This window comes from Leuresthes tenuis, unplaced genomic scaffold (assembly GCF_036924035.1).
Source record: "Leuresthes tenuis unplaced genomic scaffold, fLeuTen1.0.hap1 SCAF_1, whole genome shotgun sequence".
In the NCBI taxonomy this organism is placed as follows: Eukaryota; Metazoa; Chordata; class Actinopteri; order Atheriniformes; family Atherinopsidae; genus Leuresthes; species Leuresthes tenuis.
This window is the reverse complement of record NW_027325355.1, coordinates 41,904,649-41,927,148: the sequence shown is the minus strand read 5'-3', so window position 1 is coordinate 41,927,148 and position 22,500 is coordinate 41,904,649. Positions and strand designations below refer to the sequence as shown.

The following is a 22,500-nucleotide window of genomic DNA, read 5'->3' as shown; positions in this document are numbered from 1 at the left end:
CTACTTATCAGCCTTTCTTGGCAATTATCTGGTTGCATAGAGGAACCGTATGATTCCAGTACCTATACAGTTTATATTTGTCACAGACATTGTTGCTTACGGCCACACCACCCTGAATATGCCCGACCTCGTCTGATCTTGGAAGCCAAGCAGGGTTGGGCCTGGTTAGTACTTGGATGGGAGACCGCTTGGGAATACCAGGTGCTGTAAATTTTTTCTCTTCTCTCTACCACCTGCATGTCTTTTGTTGCAATGTCTGATCGCCCTGTGACACATGAGGAAGTTGGTCATCTTCAGCTGCTGCTGCTTTGTTGGCAGACACGAAGTGATATGAGAGTCTCAGTTTCAGCTGGAGAGAATAATCACGTCAGGGAAGATGTTTCCACTACTTATCAGCCTTTCTTGGCAATTATCTGGTTGCATAGAGGAACCGTATGATTCCAGTACCTATACAGTTTATATTTGTCACAGACATTGTTGCTTACGGCCACACCACCCTGAATATGTCTGACCTCGTCTGCTCTCAGAAGCCAAGGAGGGTTGGGCCTGGTTAGTACTTGGATGAGAGACCGCTTGGGAATACCAGATGCTGTAAGCTTTTTCTCTTCTCTCTACCACCTGCATGTCTTTTGTTGCAACGTCTGATCACCCTGTGACACATGAGGAAGTTGGTCATCTTCAGCTGCTGCTGCTTTGTTGGCAGACACAAAGTGATCTGAGAGTCTCAGTTTCAGCTGCAGAGAATAATCACGTCAGGGAAGAAGATGTGCCCAGTACACATCAGCCTTTCTCGGAAATTAACTGGTTGCATAGAGGAACCGTATGATTCCAGTACCTATATAATGCACATTTGTCAGAGACATTGTTGCTTACGGCCACACCACCCTGAACATGCCCGACCTCGTCTGATCTCGGAAGCCAAGGAGGGTTGGGCCTGGTTAGTACTTGGATGGAAGACCTCTTGGGAATACCAGGTGCTTTAAGCTTTTTCTCTTCTCTCTACCACCTGTATGTCTTTTGTTGCAACGTCTGATCACCCTATGACACATGAGGAAGTTGGTCATCTTCAGCAGCTGCTGCTGCTTTGTTGGCAGACACGAAGTGATCTGAGAGTCTCAGTTTAAGCTGCAGAGAATGATCACATCAGGGAAGAAGATGTGCCCATAACAAGTGAGCCTTTCTCGGAAATTATCTGGTTACATAGAGGAAGTGTATGATTACAGTACTTATATAATGCACATTTGTCACAGAAATTGTTCCTTACGGCCACACCACCCTGAATATGCCCGACCTCGTCTGATCTCGGAAGCCAAGGAGGGTTGGGCCTGGTTAGTACTTGAATGGGAGACTGCTTGGGAATACCAGGTGCTGTAAGCGTTTTCTCTTCTCTCTACAACCTGCATGTCTTTTGTTGCAACGTCTGATCACCCTGTGACACATGAGGAAGTTGGTCATCTTCAGCTGCTGCTGCTTTGTTGGAAGACACGAAGTGATCTGAGAGTCTCAGTTTCAGCTGTAGAGAATAATCACATCAGGGAAGAAGATGTGCCCACTACAAGTTAGCCTTTCTTGGCAATTATCTGGTTGCATAGAGGAACCGTATGATTCCAGTACCTCTATAATGCACATTTGTCACAGACATTGTTACTTACGGCCACACCACCCTGAATATGCCCAACCTCGTGTGATCTCGGAAGCCAAACAGGGTTGAACCTGCTTAGTACTTGGATGGGAGACTGCTTGGGAATACCAGGTGCTGTAAGCTTCTTCTCTTCTCTCTACCACCTGCATGTCTTTTGTTGCAACGTCTGATCACCCTGTGACACATGAGGAAGTTGGTCATCTTCAGCAGCTGCTGCTTTTTTGGCAGACACGAAGTGATCTGAGAGTCTCAGTTTCAGCTGTAGACAATAATCACATCAGGGAAGAAGATGTGCCCACTACAAGTTAGCCTTTCTTGGCAATTATCTGGTTGCATAGAGGAACCGTATGATTCCAGTACCTATATAATGCACATTTGTCACAGACATTGTTACTTACGGCCACACCACCCTGAATTTGCCCAACCTCGTGTGATCTCGGAAGCCAAACAGGGTTGAGCCTGCTTAGTACTTGGATGGGTGACTGCTTGGGAATACCAGGTGCTGTAAGCTTCTTCTCTTCTCTCTACCACCTGCATGTCTTTTGTTGCAACGTCTGATCACCCTGTGACACATGAGGAAGATAGTCATCTTCAGCTGCTGCTGCTTTGTTGGCAGACACAAAGTTATCTGAGAGTCTCAGTTTCAGTTGCAGAGAATGATCACATCAGAGAAGATGATTTGCCCGCTACACATAACCCTTTCTCGGCAATTATCTGGTTGCATAGAGGAACCGTATGATTCCAGTACCTACATAATGCACATTTGTCAGAGACATTGTTGCTTACGGCCACACCACCCTGAATAAGCCCGACCTCGTCTGATCTCGGACGCCAAGCAGGGTTGTACCTGGTTAGTACTTGGATGGGAGACAGCTTGGGAATACCAGGTGCTGTAAGCTTCTTCTCTTCTCTCTACCACCTGCATGTCTTTTGTTGCAACGTCTGATCACCCTGTGACACGTGAAGAAGTTGGTCATCTTCAGCTGCTGCTGCTTTGTTGGAAGACACGAAGTGATCTGAGAGTCTCAGTTTCAGCTGAAGAGAATAATCACGTCAGGGAAGAAGATGTGCCCACTACACATCAGCCGTTCTCATCAATTATCTGGTTACATAGAGGAACCGTATGATTCCTGTACTTATATAATGCACATTTGTCACAGACATTGTTATTTACGGCCACACCACCCTGAATTTGCCTGACCTCGTCTGATCTCGGAAGCCAAGCAGTGTTGGGCCTGGTTAGTACTTGGGTGGGAGACCGCTTGGGAATACCAGGTGCTGTAAGCTTTTTCTCTTCTCTCTACCACCTGCATGTGTTTTGTTGCAACGTCTGATCACCCTGTGACACATGAGGAAGTTGGTCATCTTCAGCTGCTGCTGCTTTGTTGGCAGACACGAAGTGATCTGAGAGTCTCAGTTTCAGCTGAAGAGAATGATCACATCAGAGAAGATGATATGCCCACTACACATCAGCCTTTCTCGGCAATTATCTGGTTTCATAGAGGAAGTGTATGATTCCAGTACCTATATAATTCACATTTGTAACAAATATTGTTGCTTACCGCCACACCACCCTGAATAAGCCCCACCTTGTCTTAACCTGGAAGCCAAGCAGGGTTGGGACTGGTTTGTACTTCAATGGGAGACTGCTTGGAAATACCAGGTGCTGTAAGCTTTTTCTCTTCTCTCTACCACCTGCATGTCTTTTGTTGCAACATCTGATCACCCTGTGACACATGAGGAAGTTTGTCATCTTCAGCTTCTGCTACTTTGTTGGCAGACACGAAGTGATCTGAGAGTCTCAGTTTCAGCTGAAGAGAATAATCACATCAGGGAAGAAGATGTGCCCACTACAAGTTAGCCTTTCTTGGCAATTATCTGGTTGCATAGAGGAACCGTATGATTCCAGTACCTATATAATGCACATTTGTCACAGACATTGTTACTTTCGGCCACACCACCCTGAATATACCCGACCTAGTATGATCTCAGAACCCAAGCAGGGTTGGGCCTGGTTAGTACTTGAATGGGAGACCGCTTGGGAATATCAGGTGCTGTAAATTTTTTCTCTTCTCTCTACCACCTGCATGTCTTTTGTTGCAATGTCTGATCATCCTGTGACACATGAGGAAGTTGGTCATCTTCAGCTGCTGCTGCTTTGTTGGCAGACACGAAGTGATCTGAGAGTCTCAGTTTCAGCTGCAGAGAATAATCACATCAGGGAAGAAGATGTGCCCACTACAAGTTAGCCTTTCTTGGCAATTATCTGGTTGCATAGAGGAACCGTATGATTCCAGTACCTATATAATGCACATTTGTCACAGACATTGTTACTTACGGCCACACCACCCTGAATATGCCCGACCTCGTCTGATCTCAGAACCCAAGCAGGGTTGGGCCTTGTTAGTACTTGAATGGGAGACTGCTTGGGAATACCAGGTGCTGTAAATTTTTTCTCTTCTCTCTACCACCTGCATGTCTTTTGTTGCAATGTCTGATCGCCCTGTGACACATGAGGAAGTTGGTCATCTTCAGCTGCTGCTGCTTTGTTGGCAGACACGAAGTGATATGAGAGTCTCAGTTTCAGCTGGAGAGAATAATCACGTCAGGGAAGATGTTTCCACTACTTATCAGCCTTTCTTGGCAATTATCTGGTTGCATAGAGGAACCGTATGATTCCAGTACCTATACAGTTTATATTTGTCACAGACATTGTTGCTTACGGCCACACCACCCTGAATATGCCCGACCTCGTCTGATCTTGGAAGCCAAGCAGGGTTGGGCCTGGTTAGTACTTGGATGGGAGACCGCTTGGGAATACCAGGTGCTGTAAATTTTTTCTCTTCTCTCTACCACCTGCATGTCTTTTGTTGCAATGTCTGATCGCCCTGTGACACATGAGGAAGTTGGTCATCTTCAGCTGCTGCTGCTTTGTTGGCAGACACGAAGTGATATGAGAGTCTCAGTTTCAGCTGGAGAGAATAATCACGTCAGGGAAGATGTTTCCACTACTTATCAGCCTTTCTTGGCAATTATCTGGTTGCATAGAGGAACCGTATGATTCCAGTACCTATACAGTTTATATTTGTCACAGACATTGTTGCTTACGGCCACACCACCCTGAATATGTCTGACCTCGTCTGCTCTCAGAAGCCAAGGAGGGTTGGGCCTGGTTAGTACTTGGATGAGAGACCGCTTGGGAATACCAGATGCTGTAAGCTTTTTCTCTTCTCTCTACCACCTGCATGTCTTTTGTTGCAACGTCTGATCACCCTGTGACACATGAGGAAGTTGGTCATCTTCAGCTGCTGCTGCTTTGTTGGCAGACACAAAGTGATCTGAGAGTCTCAGTTTCAGCTGCAGAGAATAATCACGTCAGGGAAGAAGATGTGCCCAGTACACATCAGCCTTTCTCGGAAATTAACTGGTTGCATAGAGGAACCGTATGATTCCAGTACCTATATAATGCACATTTGTCAGAGACATTGTTGCTTACGGCCACACCACCCTGAACATGCCCGACCTCGTCTGATCTCGGAAGCCAAGGAGGGTTGGGCCTGGTTAGTACTTGGATGGAAGACCTCTTGGGAATACCAGGTGCTTTAAGCTTTTTCTCTTCTCTCTACCACCTGTATGTCTTTTGTTGCAACGTCTGATCACCCTATGACACATGAGGAAGTTGGTCATCTTCAGCAGCTGCTGCTGCTTTGTTGGCAGACACGAAGTGATCTGAGAGTCTCAGTTTAAGCTGCAGAGAATGATCACATCAGGGAAGAAGATGTGCCCATAACAAGTGAGCCTTTCTCGGAAATTATCTGGTTACATAGAGGAAGTGTATGATTACAGTACTTATATAATGCACATTTGTCACAGAAATTGTTCCTTACGGCCACACCACCCTGAATATGCCCGACCTCGTCTGATCTCGGAAGCCAAGGAGGGTTGGGCCTGGTTAGTACTTCAATGGGAGACTGCTTGGGAATACCAGGTGCTGTAAGCGTTTTCTCTTCTCTCTACAACCTGCATGTCTTTTGTTGCAACGTCTGATCACCCTGTGACACATGAGGAAGTTGGTCATCTTCAGCTGCTGCTGCTTTGTTGGAAGACACGAAGTGATCTGAGAGTCTCAGTTTCAGCTGTAGAGAATAATCACATCAGGGAAGAAGATGTGCCCACTACAAGTTAGCCTTTCTTGGCAATTATCTGGTTGCATAGAGGAACCGTATGATTCCAGTACCTCTATAATGCACATTTGTCACAGACATTGTTACTTACGGCCACACCACCCTGAATATGCCCAACCTCGTGTGATCTCGGAAGCCAAACAGGGTTGAACCTGCTTAGTACTTGGATGGGAGACTGCTTGGGAATACCAGGTGCTGTAAGCTTCTTCTCTTCTCTCTACCACCTGCATGTCTTTTGTTGCAACGTCTGATCACCCTGTGACACATGAGGAAGTTGGTCATCTTCAGCAGCTGCTGCTTTTTTGGCAGACACGAAGTGATCTGAGAGTCTCAGTTTCAGCTGTAGACAATAATCACATCAGGGAAGAAGATGTGCCCACTACAAGTTAGCCTTTCTTGGCAATTATCTGGTTGCATAGAGGAACCGTATGATTCCAGTACCTATATAATGCACATTTGTCACAGACATTGTTACTTACGGCCACACCACCCTGAATTTGCCCAACCTCGTGTGATCTCGGAAGCCAAACAGGGTTGAGCCTGCTTAGTACTTGGATGGGAGACTGCTTGGGAATACCAGGTGCTGTAAGCTTCTTCTCTTCTCTCTACCACCTGCATGTCTTTTGTTGCAACGTCTGATCACCCTGTGACACATGAGGAAGATAGTCATCTTCAGCTGCTGCTGCTTTGTTGGCAGACACAAAGTTATCTGAGAGTCTCAGTTTCAGTTGCAGAGAATGATCACATCAGAGAAGATGATTTGCCCGCTACACATAACCCTTTCTCGGCAATTATCTGGTTGCATAGAGGAACCGTATGATTCCAGTACCTATATAATGCACATTTGTCAGAGACATTGTTGCTTACGGCCACACCACCCTGAATAAGCCCGACCTCGTCTGATCTCGGACGCCAAGCAGGGTTGTACCTGGTTAGTACTTGGATGGGAGACAGCTTGGGAATACCAGGTGCTGTAAGCTTCTTCTCTTCTCTCTACCACCTGCATGTCTTTTGTTGCAACGTCTGATCACCCTGTGACACGTGAAGAAGTTGGTCATCTTCAGCTGCTGCTGCTTTGTTGGAAGACACGAAGTGATCTGAGAGTCTCAGTTTCAGCTGAAGAGAATAATCACGTCAGGGAAGAAGATGTGCCCACTACACATCAGCCGTTCTCATCAATTATCTGGTTACATAGAGGAACCGTATGATTCCTGTACTTATATAATGCACATTTGTCACAGACATTGTTATTTACGGCCACACCACCCTGAATTTGCCTGACCTCGTCTGATCTCGGAAGCCAAGCAGTGTTGGGCCTGGTTAGTACTTGGGTGGGAGACCGCTTGGGAATACCAGGTGCTGTAAGCTTTTTCTCTTCTCTCTACCACCTGCATGTGTTTTGTTGCAACGTCTGATCACCCTGTGACACATGAGGAAGTTGGTCATCTTCAGCTGCTGCTGCTTTGTTGGCAGACACGAAGTGATCTGAGAGTCTCAGTTTCAGCTGAAGAGAATGATCACATCAGAGAAGATGATATGCCCACTACACATCAGCCTTTCTCGGCAATTATCTGGTTTCATAGAGGAAGTGTATGATTCCAGTACCTATATAATTCACATTTGTAACAAATATTGTTGCTTACCGCCACACCACCCTGAATAAGCCCCACCTTGTCTTAACCTGGAAGCCAAGCAGGGTTGGGACTGGTTTGTACTTCAATGGGAGACTGCTTGGAAATACCAGGTGCTGTAAGCTTTTTCTCTTCTCTCTACCACCTGCATGTCTTTTGTTGCAACATCTGATCACCCTGTGACACATGAGGAAGTTTGTCATCTTCAGCTTCTGCTACTTTGTTGGCAGACACGAAGTGATCTGAGAGTCTCAGTTTCAACTGAAGAGAATAATAACGTCAGGGAACAAGATGTGCCCACTACACATCAGCCTTTCTCGGCAATTATCTGGTTACATAGAGGAACTGTATGATTCCAGTACCTATATAATGCACATTTGTCACAGACATTGTTGCTTACGGCCACACCACCCTCAATATGCCTGACCTCGTCTGATCTCGGAAGCCAAGCACGGTTGGCCTGGTTAGTACTTGGGTGGGAGACTGCTTGGGAATACCAGGTGCTGTAAGCTTTATCTCTTCTCTGGACCACCTGAATGTCTTTTGTTGCAACGTCTGATCACCCTGTGACACATGAGGAAGTTAGTCATCTTCAGCTTCTGCTGCTTTGTTGGCAGACACGAATTGATCTGAGAGTCTCAGTTTCAGCTGCAGAGAATAATCACGTCAGGGAAGAAGATGTGCCCACTACACATAAGCCTTTCTCTGCAATTATCTGGTTACATAGAGGAACCGTATGATTCCAGTACCTATATAATGCACATTTGTCACAGACATTGTCGCTTACGGCCACACCACCCTGAACATGCCTGACCTCGTCTGATCTCGGAAGCCAAGCACGGTTGGCCTGGTTAGTACTTGGGTGGGAGACTGCTTGGGAATACCAGGTGCTGTAAGCTTTATCTCTTCTCTGGACCACCCGAATGTCTTTTGTTGCAACGTCTGATCACCCTGTGACACATGAGGAAGTTGGTCATCTTCAGCTTCTGCTGCTTTGTTGGCAGACACGAAGTGATCTGAGAGTCTCAGTTTCAGCTGCAGAGAATAATCACGTCAGGGAAGAAGATGTGCCCACTACACATAAGCCTTTCTCTGCAATTATCTGGTTACATAGAGGAACCGTATGATTCCAGTACCTATATAATGCACATTTGTCACAGAGATTGTCGCTTACGGCCACACCACCCTGAATATAATATGCCCGACCTCGTCCGATCTCGGAAGCCAAGCGGGGTTGTGCCTGGTTAGTATTTGGGTGGGAGACTGCTTGGGAATACCAGGTGCTGTAAGCTTTTTCTCTTCTCTCTACCACCTGCATGTCTTTTGTTGCAACTTCTGATCACCCTGTGACACATGAGGAAGTTGGTCATCTTCAGCTGCTGCTGCTTTGTTGGCAGACACGAAGTGATCTGAGAGTCTCAGTTTCAGCTGCAGAGAATAATCACATCAGGGAAGAAGATGTGCCCACTACAAGTCAGCCTTTCTCGGCAATTATCTGGTTACATAGAGGAACCGTATGATTCCAGTACCTATATAATGCACATTTGTCACAGACCATGTTGCTTACGGCCACACCACCCTGAACATGTCTGATCTCGGAAGCCAAGGAGGGTTGGGCCTGGTTAGTACTTAAATGGGAGACCGCTTGGGAATACCAGGAGCTGTAAGCTTTTTGTCTTCTCTCGACCACCTGCATGTCTTTTGTTGCAACGTCTGATCCCCCTGTGACACATGAGGAAGTTGGTCATCTTCAGCTGCTGCTGCTTTGTTGGCAGACACGAAGTGATCTGAGAGTCTCAGTTTAAGCTGCAGAGAATAATCACATCAGGGAAGAAGATGTGCCCATAACAAGTCAGCCTTTCTCATCAATTATCTGGTTACATAGAGGAACCGTATGATTCCAGTACGTATATAATGCACATTTGTCACAGAGATTGTCGCTTACGGCCACACCACCCTGAACATGCCTGACCTCGTCTGATCTCGGAAGCCAAGCACGGTTGGCCTGGTTAGTACTTGGGTGGGAGACTGCTTGGGAATACCAGGTGCTGTAAGCTTTATCTCTTCTCTGGACCACCTGAATGTCTTTTGTTGCAACGTCTGATCACCCTGTGACACATGAGGAAGTTGGTCATCTTCAGCTTCTGCTGCTTTGTTGGCAGACACGAAGTGATCTGAGAGTCTCAGTTTCAGCTGCAGAGAATAATCACGTCAGGGAAGAAGATGTGCCCACTACACATAAGCCTTTCTCTGCAATTATCTGGTTACATAGAGGAACCGTATGATTCCAGTACCTATATAATGCACATTTGTCACAGAGATTGTCGCTTACGGCCACACCACCCTGAATATAATATGCCCGACCTCGTCCGATCTCGGAAGCCAAGCGGGGTTGTGCCTGGTTAGTACTTGGGTGGGAGACTGCTTGGGAATACCAGGTGCTGTAAGCTTTTTCTCTTCTCTCTACCACCTGCATGTCTTTTGTTGCAACGTCTGATCACCCTGTGACACATGAGGAAGTTGGTCATCTTCAGCTGCTGCTGCTTTGTTGGCAGACACAAAGTGATCTGAGAGTCTCAGTTTCAGCTGCAGAGAATAATCACATCAGGCAAGAAGATGTGCCCACTACAAGTCAGCCTTTCTCGGCAATTATCTGGTTACATAGAGGAACCGTATGATTCCAGTACCTATATAATGCACATTTGTCACAGACCATGTTGCTTACGGCCACACCACCCTGAACATGCCCGACCTCGTCTGATCTCGGAAGCCAAGGAGGGTTGGGCCTGGTTAGTACTTAAATGGGAGACCGCTTGGGAATACCAGGAGCTGTAAGCTTTTTGTCTTCTCTCGACCACCTGCATGTCTTTTGTTGCAACGTCTGATCCCCCTGTGACACATGAGGAAGTTGGTCATCTTCAGCTTCTGCTGCTTTGTTGGCAGACACGAAGTGATCTGAGAGTCTCAGTTTCAGCTGCAGAGAATAATCACATCAGGGAAGAAGATGTGCCCATAACAAGTCAGCCTTTCTCATCAATTATCTGGTTACATAGAGGAATTGTATGATTCCAGTACCTATATAATGCACATTTGTCACAGAAATTGTTCCTTACGGCTACACCACCCTGAATAAGCCCGACCTCGTCTGATCGCGGAAGCCAAGGAGGGTTGGGCCTGGTTAGTACTTTAATGGGAGACTGCTTGGGAATACCAGGTGCTGTAAGCATATTCTCTTCTCTCTACAACCTGCATGTCTTTTGTTGCAACGTCTGATCACCCTGTGACACATGAGAAAGTTGGCCATCTTCAGCTGCTGCTGCTTTGTTGGAAGACACGAAGTGATCTGAGAGTCTCAGTTTCAGCTGAAGAGAATAATCACGTCAGGGAAGAAGATGTGCCAACTACACATCAGCCTTTCTCAGCAATTATCTGGTTACATAGAGGAACCGTATGATTCCTGTACTTATATAATGCACATTTGTCAGACACATTGATGCTTACGGCCACACCACCCGGAACATGCCCGACCTCGTCTGATCTCGGAAGCCAAGCAGGGTTGGGCCTGGTTAGTACTTGGATGGGAGACCGCTTGGGAATACCAGGTGCTGTAAGCTTCTTCTCTACTCTGTACCACCTGCATGTCTTTTGTTGCAACGTCTGATCACCCTGTGACACATGAGGAAGTTGGTCATCTTCAGCTGCTGCTGCTTTGTTGGCAGACACAAAGTGATCTGAGAGTCTCAGTTTCAGCTGCAGAGAATAATCACATCAGGGAAGAAGATGTGCCCACTACAAGTCAGCCTTTCTCGGCAATTATCTGGTTACATAGAGGAACCGTATGATTCCAGTACCTATATAATGCACATTTGTCACAGACCATGTTGCTTACGGCCACACCACCCTGAACATGCCCGACCTCGTCTGATCTCGGAAGCCAAGGAGGGTTGGGCTTGGTTAGTACTTAAATGGGAGACTGCTTGGGAATACCAGGTGCTGTAAGCTTTATCTCTTCTCTGGACCACCTGAATGTCTTTTGTGGCAACGTCTGATCCTCCTGTGACACATGAGGAAGTTGGTCATCTTCAGCTGCTGCTGCTTCTTTGTTGGCAGACACGAAGTGATCTGATAGTCTCAATTTCAGCTGCAGAGAATAATCACATCAGGGAAGAAGATGTGCCCACTACAAGTCAGCCTTTCTCGGCAATTATCTGGTTACATAGAGGAAGTGTATGATTCCAGTACCTATATAATGCACATTTGTCACAGATATTGTTGCTTACGGCCACACCACCCTGAATAAGCCCGACCTCGTCTGATCTTGGAAGTCAAGCAGGTTTGGGCCTGGTTAGTACTTGGATGGGAGACAGCTTGGGAATACCAGGTGCTGTAAGCTTTTTCTCTTCTCTCTACCACCTGCATGTCTTTTGTTGCAACGTCTGATCACCCTGTGACACATGAGGAAGTTGGTCATCTTCAGCTGCTGCTGCTTTGTTGGCAGACACAAAGTGATCTGAGAGTCTCATTTTCAGCTGGAGAGAATTATCATGTCAGGGTAGAAGATGTGCCCACTACATATCAGCCTTTCTCGGCAATTATCTGGTTACATAGAGGAAGTGTATGATTCCATTGCCTATATAATGCACATTTGTCACGGAGATTGTTACTTATGGCCAAACCACCCTGAATATGTCTGACCTTGTCTGATCTCGGAAGCCAAGGGGGGCTGGGCCTGGTTAGTACTTTGATGGGACACCGCTTGGGAATACCAGGTGCTGTAAGCTTTTTCTCTTCTCTCTACCACCTACATGTCTTTTGTTGCAATGTCTGATCGCCCTGTGACACATGAGGAAGTTGGTCATCTTCAGCTGCTGCTGCTTTGTTAGCAGACACGAAGTGATCTGAGAGTCTCAGTTTCAGCTGCAGAGAATAATAACATCAAGGAAGAAGATGTGCCCACAACAAGTTAGCCTTTCTCTGCAATTATCTGGTTACATAGAGGAACTGTATTATTCCAGTACCTATATAATGCACATTTTTCACAGACGTTGTTACTTACGGCCACACCACCCTGAATATGCCCGACCTCGACTGATCTCGGAACCCAAGCAGGGTTGGGCCTGGTTAGTACTTGAATGGGAGACCCCTTGGGAATGCCAGGTGCTGTAAGCTTTTTCTCTTCTCTCTACCACCTGCATGTATTTTGTTGCAAGGTCTGATCGCCCTCTGACACATGAGGAAGTTGGTCATCTTCAGCTGCTGCTGCTTTGTTGGCAGACACGAAGTGATCTGAGAGTCTCATTTTCAGCTGGAGAGAATAATCACGTCAGGAAAGAAGATGTGCCCACTATTTATCAGCCTTTCTCTGCAATTATCTGGTTATATAGAGGAAACGTATGATTCCAGTACCTATACAATTTACATTTGTCACAGACATTGTTGCTTACGGCCACACCACCCTGAATATGCCCGACCTCGTCTGATCTCGGAAGCCAAGCAGGGTTGTGCCTGGTTAGTACTTGGATGGGAGACCGCTTGGGATTATCAGGTGCTGTAAGCTTTTTCTCTTCTCTCAACCACCTGCATGTCTTTTGTTGCAACGTCTGATCACCCTGTGACACATGAGGAAGTTGGTCATCTTCATTTTCTGCTGCTTTGTTGGCAGACACGAAGTGATCTTAGAGTCTCATTTTCAGCTGGAGAAAATTATCACGTCAGGGAACAAGATGTGCCCACTATATATCAGACTTTTTCGGCAATTATCTTGTTACATAGAGGAACCATATGATTCCATTGCCTATATAATGCACATTTGTCACAGAGATTGTTGCTTACGGCCAAACCACCCTGAATATGCCCAATCTCGTGTGATCTCAGAAGCCAAGGAGGGTTGGGCCTGGTTAGTACTTTGATGAGAGACCGCTTGGGAATACCAGGTGCTGTAAGCTTTTTCTCTTCTCTCTACCACCTGCATGTATTTTGTTGCAAGGTCTGATCGCCCTCTGACACATGAGGAAGTTGGTCATCTTCAGCTGCTGCTGCTTTGTTGGCAGACACGAAGTGATCTGGGAGTCTCAGTTTCAGCTGAAGAGAATAATCACGTCAAGGAAGAAGATTTGCCCACTACACATCAGCCTTTCTCAGCAATTATCTGGGTGCATAGAGGAACCGTATGATTCCAGTACCTATATAATGCACATTTGTCAGAGACATTGTTGCTTACGGCCACACAACCCTGAACATGCCCGACCTCGTCTGATCTCGGAAGCCAAGCACAGTTGGGCCTGGTTTGTACTTGGATGGAAGACCTCTTGGGAATACGAGGTGCTGTAAGCTTTTTCTCTTCTCTCTACCACCTGCATGTCTTTTGTTGCAACGTCTGATCACCCTGTGACACATGAGGAAGTTGGTCATCTTCAGCTTCTGCTGCTTTGTTGGCAGACACGAAGTGATCTGAGAGTCTCAGTTTCAGCTCGAGAGAATAATCACGTCAGGGAAGAAGATGTGCCCACTACTTATCAGCTTTTCTCGGCAATTATCTGGTTACATAGAGGAACTGTATGATTCCAGTACCTTTATAATGCACATTTGTCACAGTTGTGGTTAATTACGGCCACACCACCCTGAAAATGCCTGACCACGTCTGATCTCGGAAGCCAAGCAGGTTTTGGCCTGGTTAGTACTTGGATGGTAGACTCTCTGGGAATACCAGGTGCTGTAAGCTTTTTCTCTTCTCTCTACCACCTGCATGTCTTTTGTTGCAACGTCTGATCACCCTGTGACACATGAGGAAGTTGGTCATCTTCAGCTACTGCTGCTTTGTTGGCATACACAAAGTGATCTGAGAGTCTCAGTTTCAGCTGCAGAGAATAATCACGTCAGGGAAGAAGATGTGCCCACTACAAGTCAGCCTTTCTCGGAAATGATCTGGTTGCATAGAGGAACCGTATGATTCCAGTACCTATATAATGCACATTTGTCAGAGACATTGTTGCTTACGGCCACACCACCCTGAACATGCCCGACCTCGTCTGATCTCGGAAGCCAAGGAGGGTTGGGCGTGGTTAGTACTTGGATGGAAGACCTCTTGGGAATACCAGGTGCTGTAAGCTTTTTCTCTTCTCTCGACCACCTGCATGTCTTTTGTTGCAACGTCTGATCACCCTGTGAAACATGAGGAAGTTGGTCATTTTCAGCTGCTGCTGCTTTGTTGGCAGACACGAAGTGATCTGAGAGTCTCAGTTTCAGCTGCAGAGAATGATCACATGAGGGAAGAAGATTTGCCCACTACAAGTCTGCCTTTCTCGGCAATTATCTGGTTACATAGAGGAACCGTATGATTCCAGTACCTATATAATGCACATTTGTCACAGACATTGTTGCTTACGGCCACACCACCCTCAACATGCCAGACCTCGTCTGATCTCGGTAGCTAAGGAGGGTTGGGCCTGGTTAGTACTTAAATGGGAGACCGCTTGGGAATACCAGGAGCTGTAAGCTTTTTGTCTTCTCTCGACCACCTGCATGTCTTTTGTTGCAACGTCTGATCACCCTGTGACACATGAGGAAGTTGGTCATCTTCAGCTGCTGCTGCTTCTTTGTTGGCAGACACGAAGTGATCTGAGAGTCTCAGTTTCAGCTGAAGAGAATGATCACATCAGGGAAGAAGATGTGCCCACTACAAGTCAGCCTTTCTCGGCAATTATCTGGTTACATAGAGGAAGTGTATGATTCCAGTACCTATATAATGCACATTTGTCACAGATATTGTTGCTTACGGCCACACCACCCTGAATAAGCTCGACCTCATCTGATCTTGGAAGTCAAGCAGGTTTGGGCCTGGTTAGTACTTGGATGGGAGACTGCTTGGGAATACCAGGTGCTGTAAGCTTTTTCTCTTCTCTCTACCACCTGCATGTCTTTTGTTGCAACGTCTGATCACCCTTTGACACATGAGGAAGTTGGTCATCTTCAGCTGCTGCTGCTTTGTTGGCAGACACAAAGTGATCTGAGAGTCTAATTTTCAGCTGGAGAGAATTATCACGTCAGGGAAGAAGATGTGCCCACTACATATCAGCCTTTCTCGGCAATTATCTGGTTACATAGAGGAAGTGTATGATTCCATTGCCTATATAATGCACATTTGTCACGGAGATTGTTACTTACGGCCAAACCACCCTGAATATGTCTGACCTTGTCTGATCTTGGAACCCAAGCAGGGTTGGACCTGGTTAGTACTTGAATGGGAGACCCCTTGGGAATGCCAGGTGCTTTAAGCTTTTTCTCTTCTCTCTACCACCTGCATGTATTTTGTTGCAAGGTCTGATCGCCCTGTGACACATGAGGAAGTTGGTCATCTTCAGCTGCTGCTGCTTTGTTGGCAGACACGAAGTGATCTGAGAGTCTCAATTTCAGCTGCAGAGAATAATCACGTCAGGGAAGAAGATGTGCCCACTACAAGTCAGCCTTTCTCGGCAATTATCTGGTTACATAGAGGAAGTATATGATTCCAGTACCTATATAATGCACATTTGTCACAGTTATGGTTGCTTACGGCCACACCACCCTGAACATGCCCGACCTCGTCTGATCTCGGAAGCCAAGGAGGGTTGGGCCTGGTTAGTACTTAAATGGGAGACGGCTTGGGAATACCAGGTGCTGTAAGCTTTTTGTCTTCTCTCTACCACCTGCATGTCTTTTGTTGCAACGTCTGATCACCCTGTGACACATGAGGAAGTTGGTCATCTTCAGCTGCTGCTGCTTTGTTGGCAGACACAAAGTGATCTGAGAGTCTCAGTTTCAGCTGCAGAGAATAATCACATCAGGGAAGAAGATGTGCCCACTACAAGTCAGCCTTTCTCGGCAATTATCTGGTTGCATAGAGGAACCGTATGATTCCAGTACCTATATAATGCACATTTGTCACAGACCATGTTGCTTACGGCCACACCACCCTGAACATGCCCGACCTCGTCTCATCTCGGAAGCCAAGGAGGGTTGGGCTTGGTTAGTACTTAAATGGGAGACTGCTTGGGAATACCAGGTGCTGTAAGCTTTATCTCTTCTCTGGACCACCTGAATGTCTTTTGTGGCAACGTCTGATCCTCCTGTGACACATGAGGAAGTTGGTCATCTTCAGCTGCTGCTGCTTCTTTGTTGGCAGACACGAAGTGATCTGATAGTCTCAATTTCAGCTGCAGAGAATAATCACATCAGGGAAGAAGATGTGCCCACTACAAGTCAGCCTTTCTCGGCAATTATCTGGTTACATAGAGGAAGTGTATGATTCCAGTACCTATATAATGCACATTTGTCACAGATATTGTTGCTTACGGCCACACCACCCTGAATAAGCCCGACCTCGTCTGATCTTGGAAGTCAAGCAGGTTTGGGCCTGGTTAGTACTTGGATGGGAGACTGCTTGGGAATACCAGGTGCTGTAAGCTTTTTCTCTTCTCTCTACCACCTGCATGTCTTTTGTTGCAACGTCTGATCACCCTGTGACACATGAGGAAGTTGGTCATCTTCAGCTGCTGCTGCTTTGTTGGCAGACACAAAGTGATCTGAGAGTCTCATTTTCAGCTGGAGAGAATTATCACGTCAGGGAAGAAGATGTGCCCACTACATATCAGCCTTTCTCGGCAATTATCTGGTTACATAGAGGAAGTGTATGATTCCATTGCCTATATAATGCATATTTGTCACGGAGATTGTTACTTATGGCCAAACCACCCTGAATATGTCTGACCTTGTCTGATCTCGGAAGCCAAGGGGGGCTGGGCCTGGTTAGTACTTTGATGGGACACCGCTTGGGAATACCAGGTGCTGTAAGCTTTTTCTCTTCTCTCTACCACCTACATGTCTTTTGTTGCAATGTCTGATCGCCCTGTGACACATGAGGAAGTTGGTCATCTTCAGCTGCTGCTGCTTTGTTAGCAGACACGAAGTGATCTGAGAGTCTCAGTTTCAGCTGCAGAGAATAATAACATCAAGGAAGAAGATGTGCCCACAACAAGTTAGCCTTTCTCTGCAATTATCTGGTTACATAGAGGAACTGTATTATTCCAGTTCCTATATAATGCACATTTTTCACAGACATTGTTACTTACGGCCACACCACCCTGAATATGCCCGACCTCGACTGATCTCGGAACCCAAGCAGGGTTGGGCCTGGTTAGTACTTGAATGGGAGACCCCTTGGGAATGCCAGGTGCTGTAAGCTTTTTCTCTTCTCTCTACCACCTGCATGTATTTTGTTGCAAGGTCTGATCGCCCTCTGACACATGAGGAAGTTGGTCATCTTCAGCTGCTGCTGCTTTGTTGGCAGACACGAAGTGATCTGAGAGTCTCATTTTCAGCTGGAGAGAATAATCACGTCAGGGAAGAAGATGTGCCCACTATTTATCAGCCTTTCTCTGCAATTATCTGGTTATATAGAGGAAACGTATGATTCCAGTACCTATACAATTTACATTTGTCACAGACATTGTTGCTTACGGCCACACCACCCTGAATATGCCCGACCTCGTCTGATCTCGGAAGCCAAGCAGGGTTGTGCCTGGTTAGTACTTGGATGGGAGACCGCTTGGGATTATCAGGTGCTGTAAGCTTTTTCTCTTCTCTCAACCACCTGCATGTCTTTTTTTGCAACGTCTGATCACCCTGTGACACATGAGGAAGTTGGTCATCTTCATTTTCTGCTGCTTTGTTGGCAGACACGAAGTGATCTTAGAGTCTCATTTTCAGCTGGAGAAAATTATCACGTCAGGGAACAAGATGTGCCCACTATATATCAGACTTTTTCGGCAATTATCTTGTTACATAGAGGAACCATATGATTCCATTGCCTATATAATGCACATTTGTCACAGAGATTGTTGCTTACGGCCAAACCACCCTGAATATGCCCAATCTCGTGTGATCTCAGAAGCCAAGGAGGGTTGGGCCTGGTTAGTACTTTGATGAGAGACCGCTTGGGAATACCAGGTGCTGTAAGCTTTTTCTCTTCTCTGGACCACCTGAATGTCTTTTGTTGCAACGTCTGACCACCCTGTGACACATGAGGAAGTTGGTCATCTTCAGCTGCTGCTGCTTTGTTGGCTGACACGAAGTGATCTGAGAGTCTCAGTTTCAGCTGAAGAGAATGATCACATCAGAGAAGATGATATGCCCGCTACACATCAGCCTTTCTCGGCAATTATCTGGTTGCATAGAGGAACCGTATGATTCCAGTACCTATATAATGCACATTTGTCAGAGACATTGTTGCTTACGGCCACACAACCCTGAACATGCCTGACCTCGTCTGATCTCGGAAGCCAAGCACAGTTTGGCCTGGTTTGTACTTGGATGGAAGACCTCTTGGGAATACGAGGTGCTGTAAGCTTTTTCTCTTCTCTGTACCACCTGCATGTCTTTTGTTGCAACGTCTGATCACCCTGTGACACATGAGGAGGTTGGTCATCTTCAGCTTCTGCTGCTTTGTTGGCAGACACAAAGTGATCTGAGAGTCTCAGTTTCAGCTCGAGAGAATAATCACGTCAGGGAAGAAGATGTGCCCACTACTTATCAGCTTTTCTTGGCAATTATCTGGTTACATAGAGGAACTGTATGATTCCAGTACCTATATAATGCACATTTGTCACAGTTATGCTTGCTTACGGCCACACCACCCTGAACATACCCGACCTCGTCTGATCTCGGAAGCCAAGGAGGGTTGGGCGTGGTTAATACTTGGATGGAAGACCTCTTGGGAATACCAGGTGCTGTAAGCTTTTTCTCTTCTCTCGACCACCTGCATGTCTTTTAGAAGATTTGCCCACTACAAGTCAGCCTTTCTCGGCAATTATCTGGTTACATAGAGGAACCGTATGATTCCAGTACCTATATAATGCACATTTGTCACAGACATAGTTGCTTACGGCCACACCACCCTGAACATGCCCGACCTCGTCTGATCTCGGTAGCCAAGGAGGGTTGGGCCTGGTTAGTACTTAAATGGGAGACCGCTTGGGAATACCAGGAGCTTTAAGCTTTTTGTCTTCTCTCGACCACCTGCATGTCTTTTGTTGCAACTTCTGATCACCCTGTGACACATGAGGAAGTTGGTCATCTTCAGCTGCTGCTGCTTTGTTGGCAGACACGAAGTGATCTGAGAGTCTCAGTTTCAGCTGCAGAGAATAATCACATCAGGGAAGAAGATGTGCCCATAACAAGTCAGCCTTTCTCTGCAATTATCTGGTTACATAGAGGAATTGTATGATTCCAGTACCTATATAATGCACATTTGTCACAGAAATTGTTGCTTACGGCCACACCACCCTGAATAAGCCCAACCTCGTCTGATCTCGGACACCAAGAAGGTTGTACCTGGTTAGTACTTGGATGGGAGACAGCTGTGGAATACCAGGTGCTGTAAGCTTTTTCTCTTCTCTCTACCACCTGCATGTCTTTTGTTGCAACGTCTGATCACCCTGTGACACATGAGGAAGTTGGTCATCTTCAGCTGCTGCTGCTTTGTTGGCAGACACAAAGTGATCTGAGAGTCTCAGTTTCAGCTGCAGAGAATAATCACGTCAGGGAAGAAGATGTGCCCAGTACACATCAGCCTTTCTCGGAAATTAACTGGTTGCATAGAGGAACCGTATGATTCCAGTACCTATATAATGCACATTTGTCAGAGACATTGTTGCTTACGGCCACACCACCCTGAACATGCCCGACCTCGTCTGATCTCGGAAGCCAAGGAGGGTTGGGCCTGGTTAGTACTTGGATGGAAGACCTCTTGGGAATACCAGGTGCTTTAAGCTTTTTCTCTTCTCTCTACCACCTGCATGTCTTTTGTTGCAACGTCTGATCACCCTATGACACATGAGGAAGTTGGTCATCTTCAGCAGCTGCTGCTGCTTTGTTGGCAGACACGAAGTGATCTGAGAGTCTCAGTTTCAGCTGCAGAGAAACATCACATCAGGGAAGAAGATGTGCCCATAACAAGTGAGCCTTTCTCGGAAATTATCTGGTTACATAGAGGAAGTGTATGATTCCAGTACTTATATAATGCACATTTGTCACAGAAATTGTTCCTTACGGCCACACCACCCTGAATATGCCCGACCTCGTCTGATCTCGGAAGCCAAGGAGGGTTGGGCCTGGTTAGTTCTTGGATGGGAGACCACTTGGGAATACCAGATGCTGTAAGCTTTTTCTCTTCTCTCTACCACCTGCATGTCTTTTGTGGCAACGTCTGATCCTCCTGTGACACATGAGGAAGTTGGTCATCTTCAGCTGCTGCTGCTTTGTTGGCAGACACGAAGTGATCTGAGAGTCTCAGTTTCAGCTGCAGAGAATTATCACATCAGGGAAGAAGATGTGCCCACTACAAGTCAGCCTTTCTCTGCAATTATCTGGTTACATAGAGGAACTGTATGATTCCAGTACCTATATAATGTACATTTGTCACAGTTATGGTTGCTTACGGCCACACCACCCTGAACATGCCCGACCTCGTCTGATCTCGGAAGCCAAGGAGGGTTGGGCCTGGTTAGTACTTGGCTGGAAGACCTCTTGGGAATACCAGGTGCTTTAAGCTTTTTCTCTTCTCTCTACCACCTGCATGTCTTTTGTTGCAACGTCTGATCACCCTGTGACACATGAGGAAGGTGGTCATCTTCAGCTGCTGCTGCTTTGTTGGCAGACACGAAGTGATCTGAGAGTCTCAGTTTCAACTGCAGAGAATGATCACATCAGGGAAGAAGATGTGCCCACTACACATCAGCCTTTCTCAGCAATTATCTGGTTACATAGAGGAACCGTATGATTCCTGTACTTATATAATGCACATTTGTCACAGACATTGTTGCTTACGGCCACACCACCCTCAATATGCCTGACCTCGTCTGATCTCGGAAGCCAAGCAGGGTTGGGCCTGGTTAGTACTTGGGTGGGAGACCGCTTGAAAATACCATTTGCTGTAAGCTTTTTCTCTTCTCTCTACAACCTGCATGTCTTTTGTTGCAACGTCTGATCACCCTGTGACACATGAGGAAGTTGGTCATCTTCAGCTGCTGCTGCTGCTTTGTTGGCAGACATGAAGTGATCTGAGAGTCTCAGTTTCAGCTCCAGAGAATAATCACATCAAGTAGGAAGATGTGCCCACTAAGAGTCAGCCTTTCTCGGCAATTATCTGGTTACATAGAGGAAGTGTATGATTCCAGTACCTATATAATACACATTTGTACCAGATATTGTTGCTTACCGCCACACCACCCTGAATAAGCTCGACCTCGTCTGATCTCGGAAGCCAAGCAGGGTTGGGCCTGGTTAGTTCTTGAATGGGAGACCGCTTGCGAATACCAGGTGCTGTAAGCTTTTTCTCTTCTCTCTACCACCTGCATGTCTTTTGTTGCAACGTCTGATCACCCTGTGACACATGAGGAAGTTGGTCATCTTCAGCTTCTGCTGCTTTGTTGGCAGACACGAAGTGATCTGAGAGTCTCAGTTTCAGCTGAAGAGAATGATCACATCAAGAAGGAAGATGTGCCCACTAAGAGTCAGCCTTTCTCGGCAATTATCTGGTTACATAGAGGAAGTGTATGATTCCAGTACCTATATAATACACATTTGTCACAGAGATTGTCGCTTACGGCCACACCACCCTGAATATAATATGCCCGACCTCGTCTGATCTCGGAAGCCAAGCAGGGTTGTGCCTGGTTAGTACTTGGGTGGGAGACTGCTTGGGAATACCAGGTGCTGTAAGCTTTTTTTCTTCTCTCTACCACCTGCATGTCTTTTGTTGTAACATCTGATCACCCTGTGACACATGAGGAAGTTGGTCATCTTCAGCTGCTGCTGCTTTGTTGGCAGACACAAAGTGATCTGAGAGTCTCAGTTTCAGCTGCAGAGAATAATCACATCAGGGAAGAAGATATGCCCACTACACATCAGCCTTTCTCGGCAATTATCTGGTTACATAGAGGAACTGTATGATTCCAGTACCTATATAATGCACATTTGTCAAAGACTTTGTTGCTTACGGCCACACCAC

The 22,500-nt window shown here is 46.4% G+C and overlaps 3 non-coding genes and 53 pseudogenes across 3 annotated transcripts; all 56 read left to right on the top strand.

Moving 5' to 3' along the window:
- Window positions 1–94: 94 nt before the first annotated feature.
- On the top strand, window positions 95–213 carry LOC140298725 (5S ribosomal RNA). Its single transcript, XR_011914345.1, has one exon. It is a non-coding gene; the product is annotated as a 5S ribosomal RNA (ribosomal RNA).
- Window positions 214–479: 266 nt separating this feature from the next.
- On the top strand, window positions 480–598 carry LOC140291378 (5S ribosomal RNA; annotated as a pseudogene).
- A 269-nt stretch (window positions 599–867) lies between these two features.
- On the top strand, window positions 868–986 carry LOC140306958 (5S ribosomal RNA; annotated as a pseudogene).
- Window positions 987–1,258: 272 nt separating this feature from the next.
- On the top strand, window positions 1,259–1,377 carry LOC140269289 (5S ribosomal RNA; annotated as a pseudogene).
- Window positions 1,378–1,646: 269 nt separating this feature from the next.
- LOC140296044 (5S ribosomal RNA) lies at window positions 1,647–1,765 on the top strand (annotated as a pseudogene).
- A 269-nt stretch (window positions 1,766–2,034) lies between these two features.
- LOC140295284 (5S ribosomal RNA) lies at window positions 2,035–2,153 on the top strand (annotated as a pseudogene).
- A 269-nt stretch (window positions 2,154–2,422) lies between these two features.
- LOC140290512 (5S ribosomal RNA) lies at window positions 2,423–2,541 on the top strand (annotated as a pseudogene).
- A 269-nt stretch (window positions 2,542–2,810) lies between these two features.
- LOC140310484 (5S ribosomal RNA) lies at window positions 2,811–2,929 on the top strand (annotated as a pseudogene).
- A 657-nt stretch (window positions 2,930–3,586) lies between these two features.
- On the top strand, window positions 3,587–3,705 carry LOC140293708 (5S ribosomal RNA; annotated as a pseudogene).
- A 269-nt stretch (window positions 3,706–3,974) lies between these two features.
- Window positions 3,975–4,093, top strand: LOC140292416 (5S ribosomal RNA; annotated as a pseudogene).
- A 266-nt stretch (window positions 4,094–4,359) lies between these two features.
- LOC140298723 (5S ribosomal RNA) lies at window positions 4,360–4,478 on the top strand. Its single transcript, XR_011914343.1, has one exon. It is a non-coding gene; the product is annotated as a 5S ribosomal RNA (ribosomal RNA).
- Window positions 4,479–4,744: 266 nt separating this feature from the next.
- On the top strand, window positions 4,745–4,863 carry LOC140291377 (5S ribosomal RNA; annotated as a pseudogene).
- A 269-nt stretch (window positions 4,864–5,132) lies between these two features.
- LOC140306952 (5S ribosomal RNA) lies at window positions 5,133–5,251 on the top strand (annotated as a pseudogene).
- A 272-nt stretch (window positions 5,252–5,523) lies between these two features.
- Window positions 5,524–5,642, top strand: LOC140277319 (5S ribosomal RNA; annotated as a pseudogene).
- A 269-nt stretch (window positions 5,643–5,911) lies between these two features.
- Window positions 5,912–6,030, top strand: LOC140296042 (5S ribosomal RNA; annotated as a pseudogene).
- A 269-nt stretch (window positions 6,031–6,299) lies between these two features.
- LOC140295906 (5S ribosomal RNA) lies at window positions 6,300–6,418 on the top strand (annotated as a pseudogene).
- Window positions 6,419–6,687: 269 nt separating this feature from the next.
- Window positions 6,688–6,806, top strand: LOC140290511 (5S ribosomal RNA; annotated as a pseudogene).
- Window positions 6,807–7,075: 269 nt separating this feature from the next.
- On the top strand, window positions 7,076–7,194 carry LOC140310462 (5S ribosomal RNA; annotated as a pseudogene).
- A 657-nt stretch (window positions 7,195–7,851) lies between these two features.
- Window positions 7,852–7,969, top strand: LOC140293424 (5S ribosomal RNA; annotated as a pseudogene).
- Window positions 7,970–8,238: 269 nt separating this feature from the next.
- Window positions 8,239–8,356, top strand: LOC140289563 (5S ribosomal RNA; annotated as a pseudogene).
- A 269-nt stretch (window positions 8,357–8,625) lies between these two features.
- LOC140289229 (5S ribosomal RNA) lies at window positions 8,626–8,749 on the top strand (annotated as a pseudogene).
- Window positions 8,750–9,018: 269 nt separating this feature from the next.
- On the top strand, window positions 9,019–9,127 carry LOC140296726 (5S ribosomal RNA; annotated as a pseudogene).
- Window positions 9,128–9,396: 269 nt separating this feature from the next.
- LOC140289562 (5S ribosomal RNA) lies at window positions 9,397–9,514 on the top strand (annotated as a pseudogene).
- Window positions 9,515–9,783: 269 nt separating this feature from the next.
- LOC140270907 (5S ribosomal RNA) lies at window positions 9,784–9,907 on the top strand (annotated as a pseudogene).
- Window positions 9,908–10,176: 269 nt separating this feature from the next.
- On the top strand, window positions 10,177–10,295 carry LOC140300661 (5S ribosomal RNA; annotated as a pseudogene).
- Window positions 10,296–10,564: 269 nt separating this feature from the next.
- On the top strand, window positions 10,565–10,683 carry LOC140294789 (5S ribosomal RNA; annotated as a pseudogene).
- A 269-nt stretch (window positions 10,684–10,952) lies between these two features.
- On the top strand, window positions 10,953–11,071 carry LOC140289745 (5S ribosomal RNA). The gene has a single exon (XR_011912285.1). It is a non-coding gene; the product is annotated as a 5S ribosomal RNA (ribosomal RNA).
- Window positions 11,072–11,340: 269 nt separating this feature from the next.
- On the top strand, window positions 11,341–11,459 carry LOC140310041 (5S ribosomal RNA; annotated as a pseudogene).
- Window positions 11,460–11,731: 272 nt separating this feature from the next.
- Window positions 11,732–11,850, top strand: LOC140269493 (5S ribosomal RNA; annotated as a pseudogene).
- A 269-nt stretch (window positions 11,851–12,119) lies between these two features.
- Window positions 12,120–12,238, top strand: LOC140295153 (5S ribosomal RNA; annotated as a pseudogene).
- A 269-nt stretch (window positions 12,239–12,507) lies between these two features.
- Window positions 12,508–12,626, top strand: LOC140307561 (5S ribosomal RNA; annotated as a pseudogene).
- A 269-nt stretch (window positions 12,627–12,895) lies between these two features.
- On the top strand, window positions 12,896–13,014 carry LOC140304767 (5S ribosomal RNA; annotated as a pseudogene).
- Window positions 13,015–13,283: 269 nt separating this feature from the next.
- On the top strand, window positions 13,284–13,402 carry LOC140290790 (5S ribosomal RNA; annotated as a pseudogene).
- Window positions 13,403–13,671: 269 nt separating this feature from the next.
- On the top strand, window positions 13,672–13,790 carry LOC140294044 (5S ribosomal RNA; annotated as a pseudogene).
- A 269-nt stretch (window positions 13,791–14,059) lies between these two features.
- Window positions 14,060–14,178, top strand: LOC140295213 (5S ribosomal RNA; annotated as a pseudogene).
- A 269-nt stretch (window positions 14,179–14,447) lies between these two features.
- Window positions 14,448–14,566, top strand: LOC140305523 (5S ribosomal RNA; annotated as a pseudogene).
- A 269-nt stretch (window positions 14,567–14,835) lies between these two features.
- On the top strand, window positions 14,836–14,954 carry LOC140300890 (5S ribosomal RNA; annotated as a pseudogene).
- Window positions 14,955–15,226: 272 nt separating this feature from the next.
- Window positions 15,227–15,345, top strand: LOC140304924 (5S ribosomal RNA; annotated as a pseudogene).
- A 269-nt stretch (window positions 15,346–15,614) lies between these two features.
- Window positions 15,615–15,733, top strand: LOC140297120 (5S ribosomal RNA; annotated as a pseudogene).
- Window positions 15,734–16,002: 269 nt separating this feature from the next.
- LOC140312750 (5S ribosomal RNA) lies at window positions 16,003–16,121 on the top strand (annotated as a pseudogene).
- Window positions 16,122–16,390: 269 nt separating this feature from the next.
- Window positions 16,391–16,509, top strand: LOC140292307 (5S ribosomal RNA; annotated as a pseudogene).
- A 272-nt stretch (window positions 16,510–16,781) lies between these two features.
- Window positions 16,782–16,900, top strand: LOC140298037 (5S ribosomal RNA; annotated as a pseudogene).
- A 269-nt stretch (window positions 16,901–17,169) lies between these two features.
- Window positions 17,170–17,288, top strand: LOC140295151 (5S ribosomal RNA; annotated as a pseudogene).
- A 269-nt stretch (window positions 17,289–17,557) lies between these two features.
- LOC140307552 (5S ribosomal RNA) lies at window positions 17,558–17,676 on the top strand (annotated as a pseudogene).
- A 269-nt stretch (window positions 17,677–17,945) lies between these two features.
- Window positions 17,946–18,064, top strand: LOC140304761 (5S ribosomal RNA; annotated as a pseudogene).
- Window positions 18,065–18,333: 269 nt separating this feature from the next.
- On the top strand, window positions 18,334–18,452 carry LOC140290789 (5S ribosomal RNA; annotated as a pseudogene).
- A 269-nt stretch (window positions 18,453–18,721) lies between these two features.
- On the top strand, window positions 18,722–18,840 carry LOC140292848 (5S ribosomal RNA; annotated as a pseudogene).
- A 269-nt stretch (window positions 18,841–19,109) lies between these two features.
- LOC140268879 (5S ribosomal RNA) lies at window positions 19,110–19,228 on the top strand (annotated as a pseudogene).
- Window positions 19,229–19,369: 141 nt separating this feature from the next.
- LOC140288977 (5S ribosomal RNA) lies at window positions 19,370–19,488 on the top strand (annotated as a pseudogene).
- A 656-nt stretch (window positions 19,489–20,144) lies between these two features.
- LOC140306947 (5S ribosomal RNA) lies at window positions 20,145–20,263 on the top strand (annotated as a pseudogene).
- Window positions 20,264–20,535: 272 nt separating this feature from the next.
- On the top strand, window positions 20,536–20,654 carry LOC140288430 (5S ribosomal RNA; annotated as a pseudogene).
- Window positions 20,655–20,923: 269 nt separating this feature from the next.
- On the top strand, window positions 20,924–21,042 carry LOC140267286 (5S ribosomal RNA; annotated as a pseudogene).
- A 269-nt stretch (window positions 21,043–21,311) lies between these two features.
- LOC140293297 (5S ribosomal RNA) lies at window positions 21,312–21,430 on the top strand (annotated as a pseudogene).
- A 272-nt stretch (window positions 21,431–21,702) lies between these two features.
- Window positions 21,703–21,821, top strand: LOC140286464 (5S ribosomal RNA; annotated as a pseudogene).
- Window positions 21,822–22,090: 269 nt separating this feature from the next.
- On the top strand, window positions 22,091–22,214 carry LOC140268462 (5S ribosomal RNA; annotated as a pseudogene).
- A 269-nt stretch (window positions 22,215–22,483) lies between these two features.
- The window catches only part of LOC140318635 (5S ribosomal RNA), a 119-nt pseudogene continuing 102 nt past the window's right edge, over window positions 22,484–22,500 (top strand).